The sequence below is a fragment of the Empidonax traillii genome, unplaced genomic scaffold (assembly GCF_003031625.1).
Source record: "Empidonax traillii isolate 1590-97213 ecotype Southwest subspecies unplaced genomic scaffold, ASM303162v1 scaffold115:size2055165, whole genome shotgun sequence".
NCBI lineage: Eukaryota > Metazoa > Chordata > Aves > Passeriformes > Tyrannidae > Empidonax > Empidonax traillii.
The window spans coordinates 789,088-800,166 of record NW_020955308.1 but is presented as its reverse complement, the minus strand read 5'-3'; positions in this window follow the sequence as shown (position 1 = coordinate 800,166).

The window sequence follows — 11,079 nt, the reverse complement described above, 5'->3', positions numbered from 1 at the left end:
CACCAGGTGTTCAGATTCGTAAACACAGATAAATTTTGCAGCACGTACAGAAAAAGCTGATGAATATTCTTACCACAATTTCATGTCCATATGTTTAGACCTTCTCCAGCTATAGTACTTTATGTGTAGAAATCTCAAGTTTGAGAACAGTCTCTTCTATGGATGACGCTGCAGTGCCTATCCAGGGGCATAAGCATACAGGGTTGGAGAAATCTTAGATGTCTTAAGTTATAGATTGTCTACAGAAAGCTGGCAGATGTGATGCAGAAAGTGCAGAAGACCACATCCTCTGCAGCTGTCATTAGGAAGTCTTTCCTTTCATATTATAAGCATATTCTACAGAGTAGTCAGTCTACCAGTTGCACTTCTACTTTCTAAAACTGTACTGAAGAGCAGTTTTGAAAAGACGTGCAAAGGTTTTAGGTGCTAAAACACCCCCTCACCAAACCTAAGTTCAGTCAAGAACAAAAAAATACCAAGATCATCTGTGGATATGTCTCTCAGTGACATACTTTAAATTGCATCATATTTGTCCTATGTGTGGATGTTATGATCACTGAATCCTGAGGCTAAGGACAGTTGTGTGCACCAAGATCACGTTTGCTACAGCTCAGCTGTCTGATCACCTGCAGGGCAGCAGGGAACAGCTCAGACAGGAGAGCCTGAGCAGACCCATATCTAAATTCCTGTATGAAAAATTACTGAGAGATTCACCAAAATAAGAAGCCAGCCCACGACCTTATGAGCCTCACTGATGTCCCGAATTGCTGTGTTCATTGATGAGGTGTGAAACTGGGCAGTGATTGACAAGCAATTGCAGCAACAAATGGCATTTTGAGAACAGCATTTAGAGAACTATTTCAAAGTGTTTGACTTTATATTTAAGGATGGTTGATAATTGGTGATAACAATTAGTGATAACATTACCAACATGTCTCTTTTCTTTAAGCACTCAAGATGTATAAGAGTTAGGCATGTAAGTGACTTGTTCAGGAAATACAGACAAAAGTGGACATCTCAAGCAGAAAGTGAGTCGACCCCACAGGGAAAAACAATCTGTTAAGAACCCAAAACTGTTGGCCGACAGCCCACACACATATCTTTTCTTAGATACAATTCTTCACAATGTGCAAATGGAAGGGAGTGTTAAAGGAAATGAAAAAGTCTGGATTGTGATACTAAAGCTTTTTATTTGAGATCTCAACTAATTGCTTACAGACAACTTGGTAACAAGTCAGGGCATTTACCTGTGCTTTAGTAAACACTACAACCACTAGAATATCATATCCATTAGTCTCTGGGGTAGTAAAATATTATTATCTTCAATTTCAGTGTGAACAGTATTGTTTATAAAACAATTGTGTAGTACAGACACAAGACCTTTTTTGGAACATGTAGAATTCCTTCTTGAAAATCACAGTATTAACTCCCTTATGCTTAAGGAACTGGTTTAACTGGGTGTGCAACAAATATTTCACAATATGTGTATTAAAAAATCTAATTTTAAAAGCTCAAGGACATCAAATTCCATACCACAAGTGTCAAAGAAGTTTTAGAATGTCACAACACAAGTTCCGGGATGAGTTCAACAAAAATTCTGTGCAATACATTGATATCACAATGATCTTTCCCATAAAAATAATTGGCAACAAATGCATCCTGGCAGGTCTCACAATCCCCCACGCAAGACAACTCGTTATTTGGATTGGAATCATTGTATAGTAGCTGTGGCACACCCTGTGCATTTATCTGGGATTTCTACACTTACACAACAGATTTTTCTCTTCATAATTATTCAGCATTATTTACACCAAGGGTGGCTTTTCCCTGCCTTTCAAACAGTTTTTGGTGGACTACATATTGGTAACATTCTGAAATATGGTAACTCCTCCAAAGGGGTGCAGTTACGAACTGCAAGGAAATACAGTTACAGACTTTATTCAGCCCCAGTGAGCCAAACATGGATTCTCCTGTCACTTTTTGCAGTTAAATAATGACTGGACTCCCCACTAATGAGGCTTTGGAACTCTTATTTTGTTTTCAAAATAGTTTGCCTACTACAGATTTGTAGTTTTGATGATTAGTATGGGCTTTTTGTATTGGAAAATGTATTTTCACTGTCAAGGAGTTTTTTCATATTTGTAAATTAATCAGTGGTAGTAAACTCCTCTGTTCAGTTTTGATAAATGTTGTCTACAGTGGGTTTTAAGCAATGAAGAAGAAAGCATCTTCAGTAATTTTTATGTTGATTTTAACCTGACTCATATATGGCCAATTTCAATAAAATTACTGATAATATCCAGTTCTACAAGTGGGAGAAACTCATGTACTTCCTAACTCTCCTGTTTCTAAAACTGTGGAGATGAGAAGGGAGGGAGCAAGGACTTGAAATATATATGTGTGTGTGTGTATATATATATATATACTTGAAATTTAAGTTGTTCTTTTGCAAATATCCATTTCCTATATTATCTTTGTCTCAGTTGGTGTTTTATAATGGTTTTGTACTTATCCTTACAGCGACAAGTAAAGACAAATCGTTGCCTCTGTTATATAAATGGGGAATTTAGGCAGAGAGAGGGATAGAGGGATTTGTTCAAGGTCACCTGAGCACTCTAAAATAATGCTGGAAAATGAATTTTTCTAGTCCCAAGCTAACAAGTTATTAAATCACATTTCCTCTCAGTGTGGTATTATATTCCAATTTGAATTTGGGGGGTTGTAGACTATTTTTGCTATTTGTAGCTGAACACATGCAAAAGGACAGAAAGAAATGGAAAGAAGATGTTAGCAATGAAAAAAAGGTCTGTTACTGCCAAGGTGAAAAAATGTGCTACAAAAGGGTTGCATTTTGTAATGCAGAAAGGCAGGGTTACCTGGTAATACCTCATGGCACAAAGTTTCTGTAAGGAACAGAAAATTGTTAATGCCCTTTTGCTCAAGAATGCTACCAAGGTGTATCAGTTTTACTGCCGTGCACGAGGCAAATTCCCTTTCAGCCTGGCATTCGGTTATCAGTGTCAGTCTAAGTATGCCAGCGATCCATGTTCAAAACAGGGAAGTAAGTTATGGCAAAGAGATAATAGGACTGTAATAATATGTTTAAACATAGCAGGGCACATGAAAGCATGTGGGTGTGAAATCCGCTCCTAGAGGCAAATCAGTGTTCATTCCCCACCTCCTCACTCCCTTCACAGGAATGAGGAGTCACCACCAGGCTGACAGCATACGGACACAGTGATCTCAAAACCTAAACCTCTTTCCTCTTTAGTGGCCAAAAGCTAATGAAAGCACACAGGAGCTTTTCTTGTGATACTTGGTGATATATTTGTAACAAAAGTGTAGAAAGTTTTGGATATGGCAGAAGGAGAAAAGATGTGCAGCCTTGTACATTAGACATTAAATATTTGAATATGTTTGTCTTTTCTTTGTCCTCTTACCTTACAGATGTCATTTGTTTTCAGACAATGTGAACTGTATTTGAGGTCTTGTCAGGCTCTGGATGTGTTTTTTCAGAAAGAGAACTATGTGGACACAGGTGGGGCCTGCGGATGCTGCTCAAGGAGTGAGAACATTTCTCCTCTTTTCCTTAGAAGAGGAACTATACCCATATACTTCAGGTTTGGTTTTGTGATTTAGAGCTAACTTGTACATTTGAAGAACAAAAAAAAAAAAAAGAAAGAATAGAAAAAGAATTTAGTTCAGTTCTATGAATAACTGGGCACTTATAAATTAACAGCCCACTTCTGAACCAAGTAAAACAGCAATTCCCTTGAAGTTGATGAAATGGTGCTGGGTTTACCTCAGGGCAGAATTTGGCCCCCCACTAGTGATCCAGCTATTAATAGCTTTGCATTGAGAAAAATCATTGAATAAAATAATTACCTGTCTTGTCAGTGGAACCGTTTTTTTTTTTTTTTTCAATGTCCTACATAAAATCCTTAGACCAAAACTCAAAGCTATGTAGAATAAATTAATTAATTGGGGAATTAATTGGGCCATGTTGCCTTTTTTAAAACTAAACTATGTTTTGGTTATATTTTGTTATGTGCCCAGAGGCTCCTGGGCATGGATGGCCTACAAATACAAATGGATAACATATCATTAAGAATAAAGGTACCATAAAATAGTTTCTCTGTTGTTTCCATACAGGTCTTAGAGCAATCACAGTTGAGCGGTAGTGAAGAAACAGCTGGGCTGTGAGAAGATGCTATGGAGAAGATTGTTTTGCCAACAGAGGGGACTATATTTCAACTCATTGTTTTTACGCCCTCCTCCTCCTCCTTCAGCTTCCCCAGTCTTTTACAGACTTTTCATCTTTCCTGCTTGGCAGCATATTGTAGTTCCTATTTTCCATCCTGCTTACATTCTCTCTGATGTGATTCCTACGGGACCTGATCTCAGGCAGCTCCTCCTTTCAGGTTCTTCTCTTCTCTCGGGCTTGAAGCCCCCGCCCCCCATCTACTTTTCTTAACCTCAGCAACACCACACACCCACATGTGCTGCATGGAGTGAAACCCCACAGATCTGCAAGCCCCATCTTTATCTTTCATTCTTCCCTCTCTCTTTTTAAAGCTATACGTTTTATTGGTATTTTTTTCAGCCAGTATGAAAATATATCTTACCTTTTTTTAAAAAAATACTTTAAAAGATTTTTTGACTTTACCAATTCTTGATGTAAAAACCTGCCTGGCATTTTGACAGCAAATGATTAAAAGCCTTTCTCAGTATTTTACAAGCAAATATGAATTTTAACAAGATAACTAAACTTACAGAAATGAAATATTCTATTGTTGTCTAATGCTAAACTAGCTGTCAAGCTTGAGACACTTGCAGTTAGTGTTAGGAATGATTAGAATGAAGATATGTTAAAAAGAAATACAGGCCAGGTTTTGCTCATGTGTTGCAGATATAAAATTCAGATTTATAGATTCTTTGGATGATACCAGCAATAAAGTTGTGATTTTGTTCTGAGGTTTTATATTCTTCTCCACAGATTAGTATATATCATGTGCCTACATTTGTGTCTTAAACATACCAATTCTCAAGGCACTTTCAAGTTAAGGTATGGGGGGATCTTTGCCAAGAACTGTTGTCATGTATACTGAAATAATGAAGGAAAAAAAAGATTTTTTAGAAACTTGTGAGAAGAGACTGTGTGAGAAGAGCAAATGGTCTTGAAGTGTCAGGAGAGAGAGAAACAGAGAGGTCAGGAACACAAAAAACTTTCTGAGGGAGTTGTGGGAAAGGAGTGAGAGGGAGGGATCACTGTTTAAAACTGCAGGTGAAAGGAATAAAGCTGATGATTAAATGTAAAGACCTGGAGGAGCTGAGGCACACTGAAATAGTAAGAGACAGTGAAACCTCTTCACGTAAGCAGAGGGAACAGTGACAGAACATGGTTGGAATAGCATTGATATTCTTCCCTCGCAATCCCTCCCTTTTTATCTGCTTTCTAATCACTGTGAAGAATACTAGCATTCTATCTGTCACTCAGGCCCATAATCCCAAAGTCACTGATGACTATGGTATCATTAACCTTCTAGCAATGTCTTCAATAAGTCTAACAATTTCTTGTTGCATTGAATCTCTTAACATGCACATTTTCCCCTCACTCATGTAGCCAGGTACACTCCTGAGGAGTGGCGAAGGGAACTGTGGTGTTTAACCTGGAGAAAAGGAGGCTCAGGAGGGACCTTATTGTTCTCTACAACTACCTGAAAGGAGGCTGTAGTGACTCAGGAGGTTGTCTCTTCTCCCAGGTTGCAATTGACAGGGAGAGAGGAAATGGCCTCATATTGTGCCAAGGGAGGTTTAGACTTTACATTGGGAAAAAATTTCTTCACTGAAAGAGTAGTCAGCCATTGGAATAGGCTGCTCAGCGAAGTGTCAGTCTTCACCCCTGAAGGTATTTAAAAGATGTGTAGGTGTGTCACTTAGAGATATGATTTCATAGTGGACTTAGCAGTACTGAGTTAGTAGTTAGACACAATGATCTTAGAGGTCTTTTCCAACCTAAACAATTCTGTGATCCTACACCAGAACCTGCTTGAAGACAGATGATTCTCAGGATGTGTTAACTTTTCTGTAGTGCTGTTTTAGTATCACTTCTCTAATTTTGGTGATCTCTCCATGCCTGTGAAGAAAGCATGGTGTGGACTGGAAGATTACCTAGACTCATAAATAATCAAGCGTTATTTTACAATAATTTGATTGAACTGAAGTTTGCAAACAGACATTCAGCACTTACAACATATGTTAGTTGTGATTGCTCTGAATGTACTTGTTTATCATGTGACATTTTGAATCGTGGTTTTTTCTATGTCTCATCTTTAAATGCCAGTATTAAACTATCTAAGAAGTTGAATAGCTTTGGATTTACCAGCTGTGACACTAATATCTAAGACAAAGCTTCTCTACTTACTCCTTTCAAATAAGTTTTTCTACACAGTCATATAGGTTTATGTTCACAGACAAGTTCAGAAACTGGACCAAATGAAAAGTAAACCACTCTTCCATATATATGGATATGGGGGAATATCCTCTATGAAGTTCAGCATTATTCCCTTTGTGAGCATGGAAAATCCCTTTCTACATTCATGACCAAAAATATAAAACCACTTCGTATATTAGACTTCTAGGTGGTTTTTTGTGTGGCATTGCAATTCACATTCTGAAGACATCAAAATAAAGAGATTGAGATGCTGGTGAGTGCCTGGCTTAAATACAGGGAGGCTTAAAGTCTAGGGGAAAGGTCTCACTCTCATATGGGCAAGTGAGGTCTTAGCCAACCCCACTGATTGTGTTCATGGACTTGTATTCAAAGTATCTTCAAAAGTCAGGCTGAGTTCAAAAATCTGAGGGAAATGTTTGCAAATTTTACCGTAAGAACAGCTGTAATCATATATCTCTCTACAGTACCCTACCCCAACGTTGCTTCTCTTACTCTAACTTGTGAGCTACTAGTATTGTCCCATGTGAAAGAGACCAAAATTTAGGAAAAAAAAAAAAAAAAGAAAAAAGGAGTTAAATGTCTCAGTGGTCTTATGGTCTTGTCTTTATTGGACTGTCTTTCCAATATCCAAAAAGCCACTCTCATATATTTCTTTCCATGACACTCTGCATCACAACTCCACACATCTTTACAAAACCTGTGATTTTTTTTCTGTCTGGAAAACAGTAAAACCTGTGTGAAGAGGAATGTGAGGCACTGTCTTCAGACTAGGTTTAAATTCATAGTTGGCCTAATTTTAATTTATAAAATTCCTTGGAGAAACTAAAACTTAATATGGGAAGGGGTGTATACCATAGCTATTATAATGAAATTCAGACATTACTTCAATATCCTGGAAGATAGGTTTTTGAATTAAGCAGAATGCATGCAATAAAAATGTTACCAAAATGATTAGCATAAGTAACTGAAAAAATCTGATTATAAGAAGGCAAAGTAGTTTAACACATGACCACATTTATAAGTATGAAATACTATAATTCTATTGTCTATTCTTTCTGTGAAAAGTTAGCTCCTTCAGGAATGTCTTAATGAATAATAAAACTGACTTGATTTTCCCACTGCAGTCAACTTTGCTGTCAGGCTATTAATGATTCATAATGACTGTATGCTTAATAGTTTTATGCCAGATAAAAGTCATCCAACAGAAGCAAGTAGCCAGTGTCACTTCTGCAGCTACTCTCTTGGTATTTTCAGTAATATTGGTAAAAACAATCTCTAAAAATGCAGAACAGCTGAGTTACAATGAGAAAATGGTTTTAAATCACCCAATAACATCAGTGCTGAAGTCATAAAAAATTCTTTATTACATTACCTCTGCCGTAGAAGAAAACACAGAGGACAAGATTGCATGCTGTTCATAAAAAATAGCACATTTTCCTATTCATATAATTTCATATTCTTGTATATTTTATTTTCATAATGCAGTGATTTGGATAACACAACTAGCCAATCCTTAAATGAAAATACAGTGTGTACTCTGAGAGTAGCTAAGCAGAATAACACTCAAATCAGTTCTGCACAAAATGATAAACACCCAGTCTGCTCTGAAGCTGTAGGAGTTTATCTACTGTATATGTAAATGTTTTTCTTTTCTTTGAGGAAAGCCTTTGCGAGAACAATGTCCTTTAACAAAGGTCTAAAAATGCATGTGAAAACCAAACATAATAACATTGTTATTCTGCTACTTATTAACAGAACAACAGGTCTTACAACAATTAGATATGAATATTGCAAACTGAATTTAATATTAAGCTGTCTTTGAAATGCCACTTTGCAGCAGGTTTTCAAATGCTTAAAGCACAGCAGGAGGCTAACTCCATCTTCAAATATTAAATCAAAACCTTTTTTTAACCTGATAAATCTTTCTGAAAGCAAGTCCTCCTATTCAAGAGGGAATTATTAAACTATCAGGCAAGGAAACTAAACCTCGCAGCCTATTCTTGGCACATGGTACATACCCACAATGATAAAAACGGTAATGAAAAGGATTAATAACATTTTAGAATAGTGTCTGAAAACATTCTTAACCAAACACAGTGTATAAACTGCTAATAAGTCCAGTGAATTGGAAACTGCACATACTCAAACATAGTCCCACTTTCTCAGCTAGAAATCTCATGTTAAATACAAGTCAGTCAGAAATGTTCCCTACAGCCAGTTACATGCCATTGAAAAGATCAAAGATCTCTAGAAAATGGTAAATGCAAGGGCGCCTCACTGAAGAACACCATAGAAGAATCACAGAGACACATTCTGTGCTTGAATACTCCTAATAGCAGCAGGAACTGTATGCAGTCTTGATATATTTGGCCCATATTAGTGACAGAAATCAGTTATTAAGTTATAAAACCATCCATCTCACAGAATTCGGTCTAATCCACTTTTTAATGTCCTATGTGAAAAAGCTTCCCTTGGAAGAAAGCCTAATAGTGACAATTGGCAAGAAATATACCTGGTTATTTTGCTTGCATTTATCTACTATTTTTTGTTTCAGCCTTAGCTCAGCTGCACCAAGATTTGTATCAGACAATTCTTTTCCATCTCTAGCAGTTCCAGGACATTTTCAATGTGCTATGTTCTTCCTTTAAACATTGCTACCTAAGTTTAGCTTACTAATTTCCACCCTCTCCATCCAGTGTCAACATTTTCTTGTTTCCTAATTACTTTGGCACTCTCCAAACTGTAATACTGGTAATGAGATACCCAGGAAGGAATGCAGTACTGTGGATGGGATCCCACAGAGTCCTAGTGAAAAGGAGTGCTATCTTCATACTCTGTGGTGAGGTGTTTCATCCCAAAAAGGATGACATTTTTTGGCTATTGCTTCACAGGTCAATTTCACATTTATTAATGCTTCTTCACCCCACATAAATCCTTTCAGTTTCTGTCTTCTATTTGGTATTGGTACTTCAGATTATTTTGCTTATGTTAACTCACACAGCATGTAACTGATTTTGCTGTTTTCTATTCTAATCTCTCTGGGATGTCTTCTATTGCTCTTCTATCCTTGTAATGAATCCTCTTAATGAATTTACTGTGTCTTCCAAATTATTAATGCAAAGGTTAGATAGAAGACTGAACCTAAAACCGACCAATATTCCGTAAGATGTTTCCCAATATCAGAAAAAAAATGACATCAATTGTTGTCACATACATAACGTATGTCACATACATAATTTTCACACAGCTCGTAATTCACATGATAATGGTCCTGGCTGAAGATATTTTCCATGCTGTTTTTGTCTATATGAAAGCCAAATTTACATGCATTTCATCTACTGTTCTTTTTTCTTTCCTTTGGACTATTTCCATAGCACCACAATATTTCTCTGTGATTATTCTGCATGTGTGACCTCAAGCAACCTACCACTGTTGTTTCCAAATTAGGGAACAGGCAGGCACATGTCTTGGAGGAGGGTAATAGGCTCTGCATATGCCTCTCAGCTGGTACTGCTGCCTCCCAGGTGAGATGGTGCCAACTGACAGGCTTTTGTTTTGCTCCAGAGAAGTCTTTTGTGCAGGGAGGCACAGCTGCAGTTGCACAGCTGCGCTTTTGGTGGCCACATACTAGGCGGGCCTGCTGTGAGGTTGCGTGAGGGCTTCTCCACGTCTGCTTCAGGTTTAAGATCACCTGCCTGATTTCAGGCTGGAGCAGCGAAGATGCTCCAACAGCCAACAGTGATCTCATCTGGATGAACTGGAAGTAACAGCAACATATTTTGTAGCCCTGTTAGCACTAAATAAATATCAATACACAGTTCAGCTCATTTTGACAAGATAGAGATCTTTTGAGAGTAGATATCTAAGAGCACTCAGGATCCTAGGAGAGGGGCATTATGCTCAAGATTTTGGGCTACACTTGGGGCTCATATACACTAGTATATACTCATGCAATGCCTGCACCCTAATAATATTTGGAATTTATAAAATTCAGCAGGCTACCTTCACTCCCAATGCCACTACTAACACTATCTGGCTGTATAGATATTTAATCCCTTCTGATTACAGTATCACTTGCTCATGAATAAGTACAGGAGGCTGTTAAGATGTATCTTTCCCTCTGGTATCCTTTACTTTCTCTGTAGCATCACTTGTCTTAATATACTTTGCAAACTCTTTGCACTGCCTTTGAGGTTCCCTGACTCATAGAAATATATTGTGTGCACTGTTTCCACTTCTTCTTTTTAAGTTCTTATGAATGTCCTGCACTGTCTCTCAAGAGCTAAGCTTGCAGTTTTAAGTTCTTTGTCTCCTCTTGTGTGGAGATCTGCAGCAGGAGTTAATTCTAATTATTTCTTTTTATGTATTTATTAGTTGCTAATAACTTTATGCACAAAAAGTTCCTGTCGCAGCCATTTCCCCACCTGAAATTGTGTCATTGGCACTGTATTTTGGCATAATTTTATTCTCCAGTATCTTCTCTTTTCACCCTCCACTTGAGGGGACACCTTAGATTTTATTTCACTTACAATAACCAGTCCAGTCAGTTTCAGGTGTCCCCACCATCTCAGATTTAATTAATGTACTTCATTTTTCTTCTCCATTTCTTGCAGACATTTGTAAGC